The 19,647-nt window shown below is 33.0% G+C and overlaps 1 protein-coding gene across 1 annotated transcript in view; it reads left to right on the plus strand.

The window, feature by feature from the left end:
• The window catches only part of LOC111004035 (sex peptide receptor), a 143,964-nt gene that overhangs the window by 22,979 nt on the left and 101,338 nt on the right, over nucleotides 1-19,647 (plus strand). The window contains exon 2 of the mRNA XM_045629538.1: nucleotides 816-864. The gene's annotated coding sequence lies outside the window, so the exon portion shown is untranslated. The remainder of the gene's footprint in view (nucleotides 1-815; nucleotides 865-19,647) is intronic.

The following is a 19,647-nucleotide window of genomic DNA, read 5'->3' on the forward strand; positions in this document are numbered from 1 at the left end:
CTTTGTTTTATACTATGTAGTGATGTACATTGTGTTACCTTAATGATTAATTAATTGATATGGAATAAAAAATCCAACGAAATACACTTGTGCAAACTATTACCTAAATCGACAACCCTATAAAAAAGTCCATATAACAACATCCTTATATCTGTAAAATGAACAGGTTAATAGGGTTCATTACCTAAAGCTCCCTCGTTTTGTTGTCCAATTAAAAGTTACTGCTTAATGTAATTATTACTTTACTCTGGGCCGCACTAGTTTCATTAATATTTTAAATGAAGCCCCATTTGTAGTTCAACAAATTTATGTGCTTTTTCCAACATAATTTTGCATATTCTTCAACTATAAGTTTGATATTTGGCAATATAACAGGATCGTAGTTATAACATTAATCTATGAAAGTTTTTTAGTGGCGTGTTTATTTATATATTACTGTAATTTCTCGTATTAAACTAGTATGTACACGAACTCTTCAGTTGATATGAGTCTCCTTGTATGGATAAAATGCCTGTACCAGGTTCCACTCATAACCATCAGATGTTTTTTTTTATATAATAGGGGGCAAAAAAGCCTGCGGGACGTTCAAAAAGGGCAGTCATGGCAGCTCATAGACACCCTGTTAAGTATGTGCGTTGACGGCCTTTAATTTACTTCAACTAAAAATAAACTGTATAAAGGAAGATTTTAAAGATTGAGAAGTAGTGCTATTTGTGTTTCTCTTATTATAAGTACTGCAACGATGTGTGAAGAAAAAAAAATTGTAAGCACATTTACAGTAGATACTTATAAAGTAAAAATTCCTTTCTTTACAGATTTTAAACGGGGCCCTAACAACGTTAACCCGAGTTCCACCCTGTGCAGGTAAGCCTTACTTAACGGCGTAATCGTTTAATTTTAATAAATAAAACGTTTAATTAAGTTCCTACTTTGGATTGACTGATTGTGTTAAGGACTGAAGTACCCACAGTTTTGCTTTAACAAACTATTATTATTGCTTCGCTAAAAACAATAGCTTTGATTTCTAAATTGCTTATAAAAATAATGTAGTTGTGAATACAAGATATCTTACACTTTGAAGGAGTTTCATGCGCAATTTTATAGCAAAGTGTCATCGGTAATAGGATCTAATAATTAAATAATATATTAATGGAATTCTAGGGACACTTTGTTCTAGCGAGCATTTACTTCGGCTTTTACTCGAATAGGTGCATCCACACAGAGCAGTTAGTGTGGACGTGCCTTGGCCGAGGCAAACGCGCGCGTTTCCGCGGGCGAGCGACTGAGCGCCCGAGCCATGGAGTGTTGGCTTTTTGATTTGCTCAAAGTGGCCTCATCCGTTTACCGCACGCGGCCGCCTCGCGATATGTTTCCTCGCACCGCAAATACCTCGCGAGGCTACTCGCTTTGTGTGGACGCGCCTAATAACAATTAGCCCTGTGTATGACAACTCAAATTGTCACTAAGTTCAGTGCTTAGAAATAATAAAAAAATGTCTAGAGGTCAATATAATTTTGAACAATGAGTAATTAGTACTTCACTACAACTGAAAAAGATACAATAAGAGGCATACATGTATGTGTGTAAATATGGTAAGAGAAAAGTCAAACCAAGTGTGACTTAATTTATCGTAATATTTGTTTGTACATTTTTAAATTTAGAACATCAAAGCACTCCGTTAAAAATTTCTTTAGGAAAATTTAACGAGATCGAATTTATTTACGCAAACATAATTTTGCTTGTTTTCATTAGAGATTTTCGTTAAAACCGAACACGAACCAAACAGATGATAAAATTTCATTTCTGCCAGCTATTCTAAATTTTTCGTTATTCAATACGCTGTAATACTTTATCCACGAAAAGTATTTGCAATGATTAAATCAGTCTGCCGTTCACTTACAATATTGTAACAGAATTGGAAATTTTATTATATATTTCTCTTCAATTCCCGCTTCAATATATTTGTATTAGATATACGAGATTTAAAATATCTGGAGGATACAGAGGGAATTGGATTAAAAAGGAGTACTCACAGGAAACAGGACAGCACCTTAATAATGCTGTAGGAATGTCAAGGATTTCTCGTGAGGAAAGAAAAGTAGCTAGTAACGACAGCAAGGCAATGGGCCGCATATTGTACGCACGACCTGAATTTTAATAAAAACAGGACCTGCTGATAAAGATAATTACATCAGTATTGCTGATGTGAAAAATTCGTTCGTTGCTATCAGCCGTTTAATTTCGACATTAGAGTCCAATTTTTAAAGGCTTGATTGAATTGTTCGTTTCGTGACATTTCGTGTAGTCATTACGCTACTGAACCCTAATCGATTACAGAGTGAAACGGCAGTTATAGGAACGAGTATCAAATATTACTTTACTATTGATTTTCTTTAAGTTTCAAAGGTTTAAATTTTCAGCAAATTATTTTTAATAACCATAGTCACTATTATTATCGACCATTGAAAATTGACACGTTAATGAGATCTAGCAACATTAAGAAACCAAATAAACCACTAGTATTAACGGTTGACAGCTGACACTAACGCCATGCTCCGACATTATTAATAATGTCTATGAAATTACTAATTATCAAATAGACTGTTCATTTGTAGATCTAGCGCCATTAAGCAATTAAATAAAACACTAGTATTACCGTTTTGAACTAATTTGACTTTGACCTTATTCAGTAATAATGATTTCTATCAAGTTACTATTACTATTATACTTATTACCCTCAAATAGTCGTTTATTTGTAGTTCTAGTGATATTGGCCCATAGAACAAACCACACTTATAAACTGATTAGAATTTGCCGTTGTTAATTTACAAGATCTGTTAAGGCAGGAGCGTTTTTATAAATAAAATAAATAAATGTTTTACTGCTAAATACTTCTCCGATTATTTTTGTAGACGTAGAATAACAAGTCATAGCGCAGTTACCGTGTCTTACAAAATGACTCGATTTATCTCTGTCTTCCATCACAATTTACAACTACTGTTTTATATCTCTGAAACAAAACGGTCGTCGTTCAAGTTTATTATGTGCACGGCTCATAATATTTCCTCTATAAATAACACGTTAACTGTTTTCCATCTTCCAAATCTATTTCGTAAATTAACATTGACCTCTTTGTGTTTTGTTCTTCAAACTGGCCTTTTAAATAAATAAGAATAACAATGTATATGTCGGCGCGAAGCGCCTGTAAATAACGAATCCAGATTAATTAAAGCTGTCATTAAATTATTGAAGATAATGACGTCAGTAATACTGGTGTCATAGATTAGTTTGTTGGCATCTGCCATTTAATTTCGACATTAGAGTCTACACTTTAAAGGCTTCTGCTTGGTTCGACCGCTCAATCGAACTGAGGCTCGCACCAATCAGTTCCTGTATTTATAACAACCAGAATTTGTAATAAACAAGCTTCGTAACATTTCGGGTACTCGTTCCACGACCGAACCTGAATAGACCACAGAGTCAAACAGAGTCATAAGAACGAGTGTCAAAGATTACTTTAATATTTATTGTTATTAAGTCTCTAATATTTAAAATTATGATAAATAACTTTCCATAATAATAATTATGACTATGGAGTCATAATTATTGATAGTGATTAATTATAAGATCTAGCAAAATAGACAAGTTAAATGAACTAGTCATATTAACGGTTATAAACAGATTTGACTTCGATGTCATTAAATGATAACGACAGTGGCAGCTGACACTAACACGCCATTGCTGTAACATAAATAATAAAGACTATAAAATTACTACAGACTATCATAAAATATGAATCCCAAACATTATTAATATTTTTCGTAACAATATATAAATTTGCGCCGATACGGCCATACTGACTCCAGCGCGTCCCTTGCGCTGCTTTACATTGCAACAACTTTAAACAAGGCATCACTCATGACGAGATCTAGCCAACACGTAACGCATCACCCATCCTGGGTTCAGCCAACAAGACCAGGATCAAGGATACGCATGGTGGCCAGCCAGCGTTTTAGGAAGGTTATTGGATAGGAAAACAAAAGGCATCACTCATTACGAGATCTAGCCCACACACAAGGCATCACTCATTACGAGATCTAGCCCACACACAAGGCATCACTCATTACGAGATCTAGCCCACACACAAGGCATCACTCATTTAGAGATCTAGCCCACACACAAGGCATCACTCATTTAGAGATCTAGCCCACACAAGGCATCACTCATTTAGAGATCTAGCCCACACACAAGGCATCACTCATTTAGAGATCTAGCCCACACAAGGCATCACCCATCCTGGGTTCAGCCAACAAGACCAGGATCAAGGATACGCATGGTGGCCAGCCAGCGTTTTAGGAAGGATATTGGATAGGTAAAACACATTTTTATTTTTTCATAAACATGTCAATGCATATACATAAAATAATTATTACCTTTAATTAGATTAGTTGTTCAGTAATTCAATGCAATTACCTAGATCCAATAACGTCAGTAGAAAAGGTTGAGGCCTCCTCACATAAAACTCTCCGACAAATCTTCCGCCGATACGGTCAATTCGACTGAAGTATAAACTCATGGCGTTCGAAAAATTGCTCCAATTGGTTACTCAACCAACCACAACATGTAAACCGCCTCGGCCTGCTGACATCTAGACTAAGAATTATAAAGCAGTTCTTCTCAAAAGCAGTCTAATGACAGAATATACCGATACCCGTTCTCTTTAAAAAAAGATATATTAAAAATTAAAACCCACAGTAAAATGGTATCACAAAATACTTGATATATTTTTTTTTTGTCATCACACTATTATCACATTAGTTATTCACATCAAATTACATTCATGCACCTGATGTTCGTCAAAAATATTAGAAGGTTTAATTTTACAATTACTTTTACAGTTACATTTACAACTTAAATTCAAATCTTAATTACTCATATCTGTAACGTATGGAATGTTTCGCTTATGATGGTTGATATAAAATGCACACTTAAGTTTTTAGTAATGGGCCAAACCCAGCAAAATAGAATAAGAACGAAAAGTGGGTAGAACGAATACGCAACGTACGGTAGACAAAAATCACTGCATTTTGATGTGTAGAATGTAACTGAGCTGAAGAGAAAGCGTTTTGGATTGAGTATTCATACAAAGTTGATATTTGTCATGACAACTATGAATAAAATTAAAATAAAACACATTTTGGAACATAAGATCGTCAAGGTATCACATTTTCCACGTCACCAAATTCGATCCCGTAGGCATCCCTACTCATTGGCAAAGAAGACAGGGTGTAGGCCGAGAGAAAAAGCCGACGTAAAAAACTCTCGGTAATTTTTAAAATAAAATAAGTCATCAAACAATACTACAACGCTCATAGCAAATTAATTAGAAGTAGCTTGCCCAGCACTAGTCCTAGGCCCTTTCATCAACTAGACAATCGCTGACTTTATAGTAAGCCTTTTTACACAGCTCCTCTTTTTAATACATTTCCCAAATTTATTCAAAGACAGAGATACAAGAGCATCTGGGATTTTATATTAAAGAAGAGAATCCCTTTTCCCAAAAAGAATTAGTAACTAAACCACTCAAATCAAATTTAATTTTTTTTTTTGTGAGCAGTTAACGTCTCCAAATATTTGAATGTTCAAATTTATATTTACAACTTTGATTTGGATTTTACTTTGCCATATGTGCAAAATATTAGAGAATGTTTATAATGACCGATATAAAATTCTCTTTTCACTTTCAGCGATGACGAAAAGTAAAAATACATAAATTTACCGAAAGACATACGTAAATATTAAACACAAAAGCTGTTTTTTTTAATAGTGTCATCTGATTAGGGAATTCCGTGAAAGCCAGATGCTATATCTAAGCATCTGTAATATCGGGCTCTGCCTAATCTCTAAATTTGGTCTGCTAATATCTCTAACCGCACTTGAATTCAACACGCAAAAATCAACGCAAAGTTGGTCCGTCCCGTTCTTTTTCTCGATTCATAAAATTCATATCTTATTATGACTTTCTCGAATTAATTGACAATTTTAATAGTTTTAAAAAGTCTTATACCTTTCTTTGAACAATTAATTACATATTTTGTTGTAGTAAGTTTAATAAATGAACAATACTTAATAGTTTAATTTAGCGAGTTACATTCGTCATTTTGACGGTAGTAGCAATTTTACTCTAGATGACCCACACAACGGCAGAAATCTCATTTAATAAACTGTGCCATGAAAACCGGTATTGTTGTTACTGAATTATGACGAAATAACGTTATGCTTAGACGAATTTCTCACTTTGCAGTCCCGGTAACACGACAACGACAAACGACCCGGTTTAAGAAAGTGAAACGAACGAATTGATATTTTGAAGATACCATAACACGGGATCTTTGTTATATCATTATATTTACTCTACTTTCGATTTTACGCCTACGAAATATTATAAGAACTGATAAGAATTTATGTAGTGAATCGGAGGTAATTCTCAGTTACTCAGATCGAAAAAACTCAGGGTGAAAAAAATAATAAATACCTGTGATCACCGCAACCATTACCTCGGCGTCGGCATCGGTAGCATATGGTCGAATCCTCTTAAAAAAACGTCCGTGCCATTGTAGCATACTCTGCGTAACGGCTCGCTTGGTCCGAAGTGTAGTTGCGCCATTTCGGCACGTTAATCGAGTACCGAAACTCTACACGTCACTTACGTATGGATCAGCTCTCCCGAAGTCTCTTGGAGATGTGTGATCCCGCCGCTGCTGTCGGCGCGAAGCGCCTGTAAATAACGAATCCAGATTAATTAAAGCTGTCATTAAATTATTGAAGATAATGACGTCAGTAATACTGGTGTCATAGATTAGTTTGTTGGCATCTGCCATTTAATTTCGACATTAGAGTCTACACTTTAAAGGCTTCTGCTTGGTTCGACCGCTCAATCGAACTGAGGCTCGCACCAATCAGTTCCTGTATTTATAACAACCAGAATTTGTAATAAACAAGCTTCGTAACATTTCGGGTACTCGTTCCACGACCGAACCTGAATAGACCACAGAGTCAAACAGAGTCATAAGAACGAGTGTCAAAGATTACTTTAATATTTATTGTTATTAAGTCTCTAATATTTAAAATTATGATAAATAACTTTCCATAATAATAATTATGACTATGGAGTCATAATTATTGATAGTGATTAATTATAAGATCTAGCAAAATAGACAAGTTAAATGAACTAGTCATATTAACGGTTATAAACAGATTTGACTTCGATGTCATTAAATGATAACGACAGTGGCAGCTGACACTAACACGCCATTGCTGTAACATAAATAATAAAGACTATAAAATTACTACAGACTATCATAAAATATGAATCCCAAACATTATTAATATTTTTCGTAACAATATATAAATTTGCGCCGATATATACGCTTCTAGAGAAAATATTCTTAAGCTGTTAGCTTACTCGAAGATTCAAATTTCAATAATCAATCAAATAAACGTAGCATATAGTCGCCGATATAATGCTATGTATCTATCTCTCTTCGAGCGGCTTGATCCTTTGGCGTTGCGGAGAGATGTGGGGTCATTCTGCATCTTCTACCGCATTTACCATGGAGAGTGTTCAGAGGAGTTGTTCGGATTAATACCTGCAGTTGAGTTTCATCATCGGACGTCGAGGCAGAATACGACATTCCACCCGTATCACCTCGACGTCCGCCGTTCCACAACTGCGCGTTTTTCAAGGCAGTTTTTGCCGCGCACCACCACATTGTAGAACCAGCTGCCCACCGAAGTATTTAAGAACCAATTCGACTTACAAACATATTGAAATAGATCTAGCAGTGTTGGTCTAAAGGCGCGGGTCATGCCTTTGAATCCAATACTTGCTCATAATATGGAAAATGACGGTCTGAAAAAAGTCTTAACAATACAATTCTATGAAAGAGATGCCAAAATCATTAAGCTATGTCAAGAGTGAAATTATGCCTAACGTTAATTTAAAAATTTTCCCTATTTATATCCATTTCCATTATATAGCTTCATTATTACCCATACGGCATCCATTCCAATTTTGTTCCCGTAGCGACAATACAACAAAGCTTTCATACAGAAACAAACAATAAAAACTGTTTTATATTCGTACGTGGAATTTTATGAGGATTCCACGCCTTCGTAAAACGTTTTATTTTTCACAATATTATAACATTTACAAGGCCGTTCGATCGACTGTTTTGGCGATTGTTGAACACGTTATTATGATCTATTTTTAGTATATACAATAGTAATGTATTAACATTACTGATGCTTGGATCTTAATCATGAAAAAGTAGTAACAGCTGATGGCGGAACACAAGATTTTGCTTAAGTCCTGGCTAAACACGTGGCAGGAGTGGTGGAAAATTTGGGAGCCCAACCCAACAATACAGGCGAAGACGACTACGTTAGTCTGACTTAGTACTTCTGTATTGCTGGAGTGACTGGATATAGTGAGTGATGAGAAGCTGGCGATAAGTGTAAAAGTCAAAATAACTTTAATTATATAGGTAAAGTACACCCACGAACGTCAGAAAAGAAGTTAATATAATATAATTATAAATTTACATTTACTACTAGTTCGCAAGTCAAGGGCGTAGAGCGGGCAAGAAACTCCACTCTGTGTAACAGGATCACTGTCATGCAGTAGAAGTTTCTCGTTATGTGTGTGACGATTATTACAATCTGGTTTAGCTATCTACCTACAAATATCTTAATCTAAGTACTTAATATATGAATAAAAACTGGCAATAATATCACGTATTGGCTATTCAAAAATGTCTAATCGGGGAATAGTTTACAAGCGTTTGAGGTACTGGCTGCTTTTGGAAGAACTCGCCAATAACACATAAGGAGAATTTTTCACGTCCATAAAACCGTTAGTCATCCATGAAAAGCGTATTGTATATCTCTATATAAATTTTATCATACTTTTATAGTATCCTTTTTTCTTTTTTTTAATGGCTTTAATTTGTGCCAACTGGGCACAAGGTACTTCGCCAGTGTCGTGTAGATGGAGAAGGCACGAAGGAGATTGATCGGTAAAAATAATTAAAACCTAAAAAAAAAAATTGTTGGAATTTGATAGCTAGTTTAAAGACAGCACAGTTTATAGTATCCTGTTTTTTATAATGACCCATCTGAAATGTCATGATATAGATTATCTATGATGTTTGAAAATGATGAGCGGTAGCTTTGGAAGGCGACTTAAGAAGGTGACTCAAATAATAATTAATGTTTTCGACTTTTTACATGATATTTCGAGGAAATTCTTATCAGCCAGATAAGCCTTTATTTGAATTATAATGAGGAGATGTACAGTCGCCGACGGATTGCATGAAACATTATGTTAAGTTTATCACATTTTTATGTATATAAATGAAGAATTAACAACGTGTTGTTCCTAAAGCATTGTGTTTCCTTTATCAGACTATAAAGTTACTTTGAACTTCTTGAATAAAGACAAAAGACTTGAGTTTTCATAGGAAATTTACGGTTTTAATAAAAATATTGTCGCAGCATAGACAAGATTGGACAAAATTGGAAAAAAAACAATTTTCGTCCCTTTATAACGAGTATTTGATTAAAGGTTTTTATTTTAATTTTTACTTCAATATAATATAGTTAATACAAAATTGTTGACACACGCATACATTAAAGTAATCTTAAAACTAATAAATATTTGATTTAACCATTTGTATTAGTCTAAAAAAATAAAAATAAACTTTCATCAAGAAAAAAGCGTACCAATTCATAAAAGGCCGGCAACTAACAACGATAATTATTTAATCACACAACTAAATATTACTATTAAAATTAATATGTAGGATATCAAAATAAAATTAAAAAGTTTGATTTCGCAGAGAATTTTTTTATTTTCCTTATTATTATTCATTTGTTACGAATGTCGTAAATATTTCATTATAATCCACACGAAACTACCTTACGGAAGGGGCAACTGGAAAAAAATTTATATTTTACTAGCGACCCGCCCCGGCTTCGCACGGGTGCAATGCTGATACTAAATACACTACAGAAAATCTGTGAACGTTGTATATAAAAATGTGGGTTATCCATAAGAGATAGACATATACCATCACGGACTTTTCTGTAGACCTTTTCAATGTGTACAATACTTTGTACATTATTTTGATAAAACTCGTAGGGTTCAGCCTGCGTTTGCAATGTAAGCAGAAAAAATGTAATTATTTACGACATCACATTAGAAACCTCAAAAATAACAGTACTTTTCCACTATTTAATGGATGTTATTATACATATAAACCTTCCTCTTGAATCACTCTATCTATTAAAAAACAGCATCAAAATCCGTTGCGTAGTTTCAAAGATTTAAGCATACTAAGGGACATAGGGACAGAGAAAGCGTCTTTGTTTTATACTATGTAGTGATTTAGCGTCCAAAAGTGCTATTTTAGGTGGTCTAATTGGAATGAATAATTTGATTTGACTTCTGACTTTTACTGTATATTTGCATATTGGAAATATGATATTTAATTTAATATTACTATCGAATTTTATTAATTCATGATTTGTATTCCATTCCACTGATTAAATAACTAATTGCACTTTTTAACCAAAGTACTTTTTTGTCCCTTTCTGTCCAATTATATTTATAAAGAAAAGATGAGAAATTTGATTGAAACGTGAAGTCTACATACATGGTAATGTATACGATATTTTTTTTCTTTGCAAAATGAGCTAATGTTAACCGCTATTCATTTATCTGCGTATTTTTTTTATAACATGCTAGTGGTTAGGACACTCATCTCAATTTTTACGGCCGCTCACGAACACTCACAATGCAAGAAGGCAATTGCATTGCCGGCCATTTAAGAATTTGTACGCCCTTTTCATGAAGCACTTGAACGCGTATTTTGATTCGTCATTCCTACGAAAAACCTAGTGTAAATAGAAATATCACAACATTATTACTAACCGTATGTAGCGATTTAATTTGTACTCAAAATGAAACAGCAATTCTGTCAGTTAATATTAAACGTGTACACTTTTCCAATATAAATGTTAATTTTGTGCCTGACTATACATGTACGCTTATCGAGATTATGAAATGGCGATTACTGGACATTTACTCGACGGCCTTGGTTCGTTTGTACTCTTTTATCGGCCATTTTCATATTACAATTGTGAAAGTTTGTGTGTTTATCAACGAAACGGACTCTGTGGTTTCAATTAATCGGTTCTGTTCCTAAACTTTTGTATAAGACCCTATATAAATAACTCGCTTCATAGTAAAATCATTTAAGTCCAATATGACTTATTGTCCTATGACCTCTAGAGGGGGCAGAGGTCCAAAGTGAGTCTCTATCGTTCGGTATTGGGTCTTGAATTTCAACTTCAGTCTTTCCGACTGTCTTTGCCTCAACCGTGGCACCAGCTTTCCCTGGGACCAAATTAGTGTTACTAAACTAGAAAAACTAAAACTGTATGACCCAAGGCAGTACATTTCGTTCACTCTGGCTTTCTTAGTTTTATAAGCGTAGCGATTTCCTACGCTTACGTCCCGTCCGTTACGCCCCGGGAGTATAGTCAGACGTAGGCACTCTTTTTAATTGTTATATTGCATTCATTACATAGCGAATTGCTGTATGCGAGTGATTAGTGTAAAGTACAACCGTACAATAATATCAGAATGAATTATCTAAAACATTGTAATATAACATTTCTTTTAACGGCTTAATCAAATATGACATTTTAATTTCGTGTGATATCGTAACTATTCGTGTTTAGATTGTTATCTAATTTGAAGTTAATATTAAGAGCCCCTTGCGTTTCCAACTAGTTTTTGAGACTTCTTAAGTGAGCTTATGCGAGCTAGGGCTGTCAGCAAATTCGGAAGCCGTAAATGATATTGTTTTTCTAAGGAAAACAGTTCTGCTACAAGCCTTAGATTTAAAAATATGTTTTTTTTAATAGCGGTCTGTGTTCAACACACGCTTTAGCTTTTGGGGGCTGGAGTTTCTAACAATGTTTTCCATTACCGGATGCCAGGGTCTAATAGTCCTTTGGTAAACAGCCGGGAATCAAACCTACGATGTCAGGGATACGATCGATGGACGCTCATGATTGAAGACGGGAATCAGACTTGGCGCGTTTAAACGCACGCAAGTCTTGCTTCTGAAACTTACTCTAAGAACCCAAATATTTTCGTGAAAAAAGTGTTTTTTTTTTAACTACGATAAAACTTTTTATTATTAATAATATGTAAAACGACTTATTTAAACTATCTCAATGCAGTATTAGACGTTTCTTTAAATATGTTTTTTATTTCAATTTGAATTTTTAAGTTTAATATCAATTTTAATTTTGATAAGAACATGAATAAAGTTTTGAAAATCTAGAATAAAAAACAAATATGCTAAATAAGTTTGAGCGAAAACTCAGCATCGTTGTGATTTAAAAGTCGATGAAACGAAATAGAGACAGACACATAAATTCATAACATTTATCGTGGGAGAAAATGAGATAGGAAGCATTATACAGTGTGTAAACTTAAGTTAGTATATATTTTACTGTCGCTTATTCATTTCAAAAACTTTCTAAAAGATTTAGTTTCTTCTTCAAAAACAGACGGTTAAACGTACGGTTAATAAAATAATAAAAATATTTGCCAACCCTAGTTTAACTTGCTATCAAATCTATATCACGCTAGGCATTCTCAAACACTCTCTGACCTAAATACGTTATTTAAAAATAAAATGTTAGAAAATGCAATTCTGCTACTATTGCTTTGTTAAAGTCAATACTTTTCAGTATATATGATATTGAATGAGAGAAATATTTGTTTGAATATGTTTTATTACACTCGGGAGTCCATCTTGTTTTAGCAATGTGGTTTGAAGTTTTGTGAATATAGCATTTTGTGAGATTCAGTATTATGCCAATATGTGTGTGTATATCATGAATTGTGTAGAAGAAAAATACGGGAGTCGCCTCGGAGAGTACTTCCTTTCTTTAGATCTTTAATAAAATAAGTCCTCCTTTAGCAAAATAATCACATACAAATGCTATATGTTGTGTTAAGAGTAAATATATACTTAAACTGTCTTCTGTGTTTCGTACAATATCTTGTAATTTTTATTTTATTTTATTTTTACATTTAGGTACAAAACAGAAAACAGATTGATTACATACATACAGTTATTACACACTAAAGAACATTTGAAAATCTGATATCCAATTATATCTGTACACAGCATTTTACACTAAACATCAACCAAACAACAAACACATATTAAACTGAATGACAAAAAAGAGAAAAAACATATATATATATATATATATATATTAATTAATTCAAATTAGTAATTAAGGTTGCAAGTATTCACCATGAACTATCTTTTTAAATTTACAAATATTATTGTGAAAAATATCAACTTCAGAACACACAACATTATAATAATGGTTAATTAAACTAAGTTGTATAATTGTGGGAAAGTATGTATCACGGCTATGACCGATAAAAAGTCTTAACCTTTTTTATTCGAAATTTCGAATGTTGCTTAGGATTCAGTCACGCAGACTTTTTCGTACCGGTCATATGTGTGACAAGTGCACTCTTAATTCCATAAATCTAACAATATGATTTCAATCTGCTAGAGTATTTTTATTAAAATCGGATCGCAAATGTTTTGTAAAGCACAAAAAGAAAAAGTATTAGAATTAAAAGCGTATCGCAACATGAGCCGTTGAAAGAAAAACTGGCCTTTTGTTAAATCAGATTAATTTATTAGTCTTTCAAAGGGTTCTTCTAAAAGCAATGGATAAAAGACTTTTCCATAAACAAGATCACATCGTTTATTCGCTATTTTGTTTTTTTAGAAATGGACATTTTTTATTTTAAAATGTTGACTATTCTAAATTCATGGTGTCGGCTTTTGTGACGGTGACGCACATCTGAAAAAAACTCGCATCGTTTTTCCCTTACGCACGAAAAAAAGTATAACTCCAGAAATATTTTAATAGGATTAAGTTAGTCAACTGTTACTTTGTTTGCTTATAAAAAAAAAACAGGTTTGTTTATTTTATTATAGTTCGCTTCGTATCTACGTACAATATACAATAATATAGAGGAGCCACTATAAATGTTTAATATTATTAAATATTCGTGCGATGTATACGCCATTTACTTCAGTGAGCTCACAACCACTTGTCAGTGATAATATACATCCCAAATTAACCCGTAAATCTCTTCAAATTGTTACTGGAAGCATAATGATGTCTTTGATCTATCATTGAGACACCTCCTTTGTAGACAATATTATGTAATTAGCATAGTCATATAGGTACTAATCAAGAAATCAATATGAATAAATCGCAAAAGCTGTTGGTAAGCGCAATCGAAGACTGGACCGATTCGAGATTTTTTAAATTTAATATTTAAACTTTGAGGATTTTATGTAGAATATAATCCGAAAATGTGTGTGTGAACAGTGTTGGCCTAGTGGCTTCAGCTTGCGACTCTTGTACCTGAGTTCGTAGGTTCGATCCCTGGCTGTGCACCAATGGACTTTTTTTCTATGTGCGCATTTAACATTTGCTCGAACGGTGAATAAAAACATCGTGAGGGAACCGACACGTCTTAAACCCAAAATGTCGACGACGTGTGTCAGGCTGATCACCTACTTGCCTATTAGATTTAAAAATTATCATATAACATATTCAGAAATATGAGGCCAATATCTAAAGAGGTTGTAGCGCCACTGATTTTTTTTATAATCGGAAAAGATTATTTTCCGGAATAGAAAACATTCTCTATAGGGTAATATGTATTCTAAGTTGCTAATTTAAAGTTTCCGTTGATAACATTACCTAAGCGTGCCATTAAATAAAAGTATATTAATTAAGAAACGAATATATAACTCACAATTAACAGAAACTTTTTCAAAATAAAAGCAATTTCTTCTAGCAAAGTCCGGCTACTTCAAATGTGAGTACTGTGACAAGTTGTCTAATTAAGTTTCATATTGTGTCCCAGCTATTTCATTAGTGCAATAAACGTCGACTCTCATAATAGCAAATAGAAATAAATTGCAGTCGCTACCAAAAGAAATACCGACGCGAGCTACAACCGGTAAGAACAATATAAATTTTTTTCACAAACATTGTTTATAAGCCTAAAACACAATATAATTAAATAAAAATATTAGGCACCACTCTTACGCAAATCACATTTTTCACACTTTGACAATTTTTTTAAAGTTTTCTATAACTTTTGCTAAAGTGTTTCGTCAGTTTGATTTAAAAATAGCGTTTCATTTTTACAGCAACTATACATAGACATTCTGATATATAAAATAATTAAACCAATTAAAAAAATAGGTTTAACTTCGGTCCGCTTCGTCATGCGAATGCCACCAAATACACTGTTTTTTATACTTTTTGTCCTCAACCTCGTAGTAATATATATATAGTGATAATGAATATAGTGTGTGGAGAGCAGCTAGCTTACCGATTAATTCAATTCTAAACCGGTTGCGTGATCAAATACCGGTTTCTACGGCAAAGGGTATCGTTAAGAAACGGACATGTCTTACAGCTGGATTTAAGATGCGAAAGTCATAATTATCATTAAGTCCCGCTGAATGTCCCTTAGGTATATGACACAGAAACACTTACTTGCCTTAATCAATAATCATTTTTGGGAACGTGAAAATCACGGTCGACTGCTTACAAACACGTGTAATTAGTCACCACCGAAATATACTTGAAATGTCGGATAACTAGTATATGTAGGTTTGTAGTGATACCATGTTCTTATGAATCACCTCCTTCTCCTTTGCCGCACTGCTACAGATTATAACATCACTGCTTCAATCTCTAACCGTCTCATGATGACTGGCATTAGACTTTTTGCACTATGTTAATAATATAACGTTTATCGCTAATCTCAGGTAACATCCGATCACTTATCAGTAGTATCTGCGAATTAGAATATCTTTCCACTTTACGTCGTCTGCTTATAAATATTAAGATTTATATTAACAAAAGAAAGCTGTGACTGTAATCAGCTTTTAAGGATTTAACAACTCTTTGAACTTTACACATATTTTTCGGTTGGATTATATCTGAAGTTTATTTTGTATTACGGTCTTCTTACAAAAAAGAATATTAAAGTAGGGAAAATTGAGGTTATTTAACCAGCGTTGGCAATATTTTTTACTTCGCTGATATCTGTACTTGACAATGGTTTTAAAAAATTTTCAACGAAACCAATTTACGAAGACATCGTTTAGAATAATATACCAGTTATATTGACCAAAATCAAAATAACAACGTCATCTGCTGTTACGACTATCGGTTTTTACGACCAGATATGAGTAGTCCCTTTGATGTCGTTATAACAGATTTTGACTTATATATCAACGCCTTCTATGTAAAATAACTATACGAATCTATGGCAGACTCTGTCTTGAATCAAGAGTGCGTGTATGTTTTTAATGCGTCATGCAGTGTTGTCTTATCTAGCGCTTTTGATTTTATTTAGGGCCTGTTTCACAATGTCCGGATAAGTTCCAAATAAGCTATTTGTTACTTATTGGTATGATAAATAGTATTTTTGCGTTTCACGACTGTCAGATAGCGCTATTCGTCATGAAATTCGAAGTATCTTATTTGGAACCTTTATCTTTCGAATAATTTATGTGTTGCATGGCTATTTGGCACTTTATCCATACATTGTGAAACAGGCCCTTAATAAAGTAATTTTGAACCCAGCGTGATCATCTTGTAATTAAAACATAAAATTAATTTTTACACGCGTCGCAAAAAATTGAATGGAACACGTGTCAAGTAAAAAAAGCTTTTAAAACTTCTCATTAACGGAACTCGTTATGTTTCTGCATTAATGACGCTGTGTGCGTCCACAATTTCAATGACGTTGTTCTTGGATAGACTATTATTGAGGGTATAATATATAATATATAAGTTAGTTTTCAGATAAAAAGTTACTATAATATTGTCTTTTATTAACATAACTTTTACACATTTAATAAAACACTTTTTTACGGATTATAGTTATGTATTATTGTATTTAAACTTATAATTATTTGGACATAATTTTAAATTTAAACCGACGTTTCGCGTGCTTTACAGCGTGCGTGGTCACGGTGTAAAGCAAGTTTAAATACAATAATACATAACTATAATCCGTAAAAAAGTGTTTTATTAAGTTACTATAAAATATTAGTTAAATGTAAGTTAAATATAATTAATGAAAACACTTTTTTAACGGATTGAAGCTATTTATTATTATAAACTTTTAATTATTTTACATAAAGCAATAAATACAGTTAATATAACTTTTTCTACAGCTGTGATACTTTTTGGAATTCAGTCAAAATTACACCTTTACAAAAACCTTTACTTTAAAAAATACACCTTTTGTCTTCAGTCACCGAGACCACGCATGTAAAGCACGCGAAACGTCGGGAAAAGTTTAAAATTATGTATAATAATTATAAGTTTATAATAATACATAGCTTCAATCCGTTAAAAAAGTGTTTTCTTTATATGTGTAAAAGTTATGTTAATAAATGACAATACTAAATATAATTATTCAAAACGTGTAGATCTTATTGTCGATCAAAATATAACTTTTATTAATTACTCATCTTATTAAACTAAGTGAGACTTACAGAGGCATTTACTTGCTTGTACTTGGGTACACTATTTGTAAATCTGAAAACTTTAACCGATTTCTAAGTGCTCCTTTGAGAGTCTTTTCACATACCACCATAACCACGATTCACAATATATGTAAAGATTAGTATGTTTTTAAGTTAACAATCTACCTTCGTTGAAATATGAAAATAGGGTAGATTTCATAAATTCAAATTCAATTCAAATTCAAAAATCATTTATTCATGTAGGTTACATATTGAACACTTATGAACGTCAAAAAAAGAAATATATATTAAATGCTTCTAATTTTACATTTCTGCCAGTTCTCAAATCAAAGGCGTAGAACGGAAGAGAAGAACTGGCAATAAACGCAACCATTACACTATGTTTCATATGACATCTTGAGTAATAAAGAACAGTAAAATAAATTAAAAACAAAGATTTGTCCTCTATCAGCAGGAGGCATGGTGAAATAGGAGGACGCACTTACATACTCTACATATCATCATACATTAAATAATTATAATAGTTTATTAAAACCTAATCACATACAATATTTACATATATATATCTCTCTGCTCACAAAAGATTCAACGTGTTGCTAGAAATAAATAGTCCTATTTACGCAATGCTAACGATAAAATTTTGTAAAAGCATTTTTAGTGCTTAGCTTTCAGCTTTTGTAACTGAATGAATTCTTTCGACTAATATTTATTACCTCTTTTTAGTAAATATAAAAGATTTTTACACAATTTTTTAAGAGAAATTACCAGCGTTGAAACGTCAGCTAAGGGCAAACGATAAAAGTATAATGAATTAAAAAAGGAATAATTTCAAACGCTTATCAAGGTATTCAGTGGGCACAGATAAAAGCGGCCATTAGTAACCTTTTTTAACGACGATTTAATTTTAGTTGAAAGAAATTCAGCTTGCCATTAAATCATTAAAATACTATTAGCGTGTTAAAAGTGAAAGGCTGTATTTGTTTAATTTTACAGAATCTACGCAGGTTCGACTGTTGGATTAGGATATTCTATAAAGATTTTTTAACTAAATAATGATTAGTTAAATGATTTAAGCAGATCATGAAAAACATAAATATTTATTTTCAATGTACGAATACACAGTGTTGTTAGACCTCTCTCAGAAGAGAACAGTAGAGTTGATAAATACTTTATATTTTCATTCTGGTATGTAACTAACAAGTTTTATGACAATCTCTAATAGCTCCCGAAACAAAGAATTACCCGCCGAATTTAAAAACTTCCGACGGGCCTTCGCCTCGCTTGGTTGTTTTCTCTTCACCAATCAACGCCCGATATTTTCCCGCCACACTACTCGAGAAAAAACCACAAATCGTAGGTCTTGTCAATGGAACTATTATTTACAAAATCACATTAAATATACATCATTGTATCTATTTTAAGTTCTAATAATTTAAGATAAAAATAATACAAATCATCTATTTATTAAATTACCTGAATTATGTATAGTAATGTAGTACTTGGATCTCACTGTCCCATATACAAGTTGCTGGCTAGCTGCACTAGACAACTTGTATATGGGACAGTGAGATGTAAGAACATAACCCTACAGACCCGTACAGACGTACCCTAACACATAAATAGTGTACAATAAATAAGATCCTCAAACCTCAAAGCTATCAGGCTCACCACCATAATTAAAGTAGTCTTTGCCACCGAGAGGAAGCGAGAAAAGAATAAGATACAACAATATTCAAATCAAATATAATTAAAATAATTCAGCTGTTACGATTGAACACACGTAATCCATTGTAGTGGTTGATGTTCCAAATGAAATCTTAACATGCAGATTGAGCGGATCAATATATTTGATTTAGCTTTAGGTACAAGTGCACAGCTCTGATTGTCACATCTGAAAGAGCTGTTATGGAACCCTCGCTTTGTGGAACAAAATCAGTCGAATACT

Source organism: Pieris rapae, chromosome 9 (assembly GCF_905147795.1).
Source record: "Pieris rapae chromosome 9, ilPieRapa1.1, whole genome shotgun sequence".
NCBI classification, from domain to species: domain Eukaryota; kingdom Metazoa; phylum Arthropoda; class Insecta; order Lepidoptera; family Pieridae; genus Pieris; species Pieris rapae.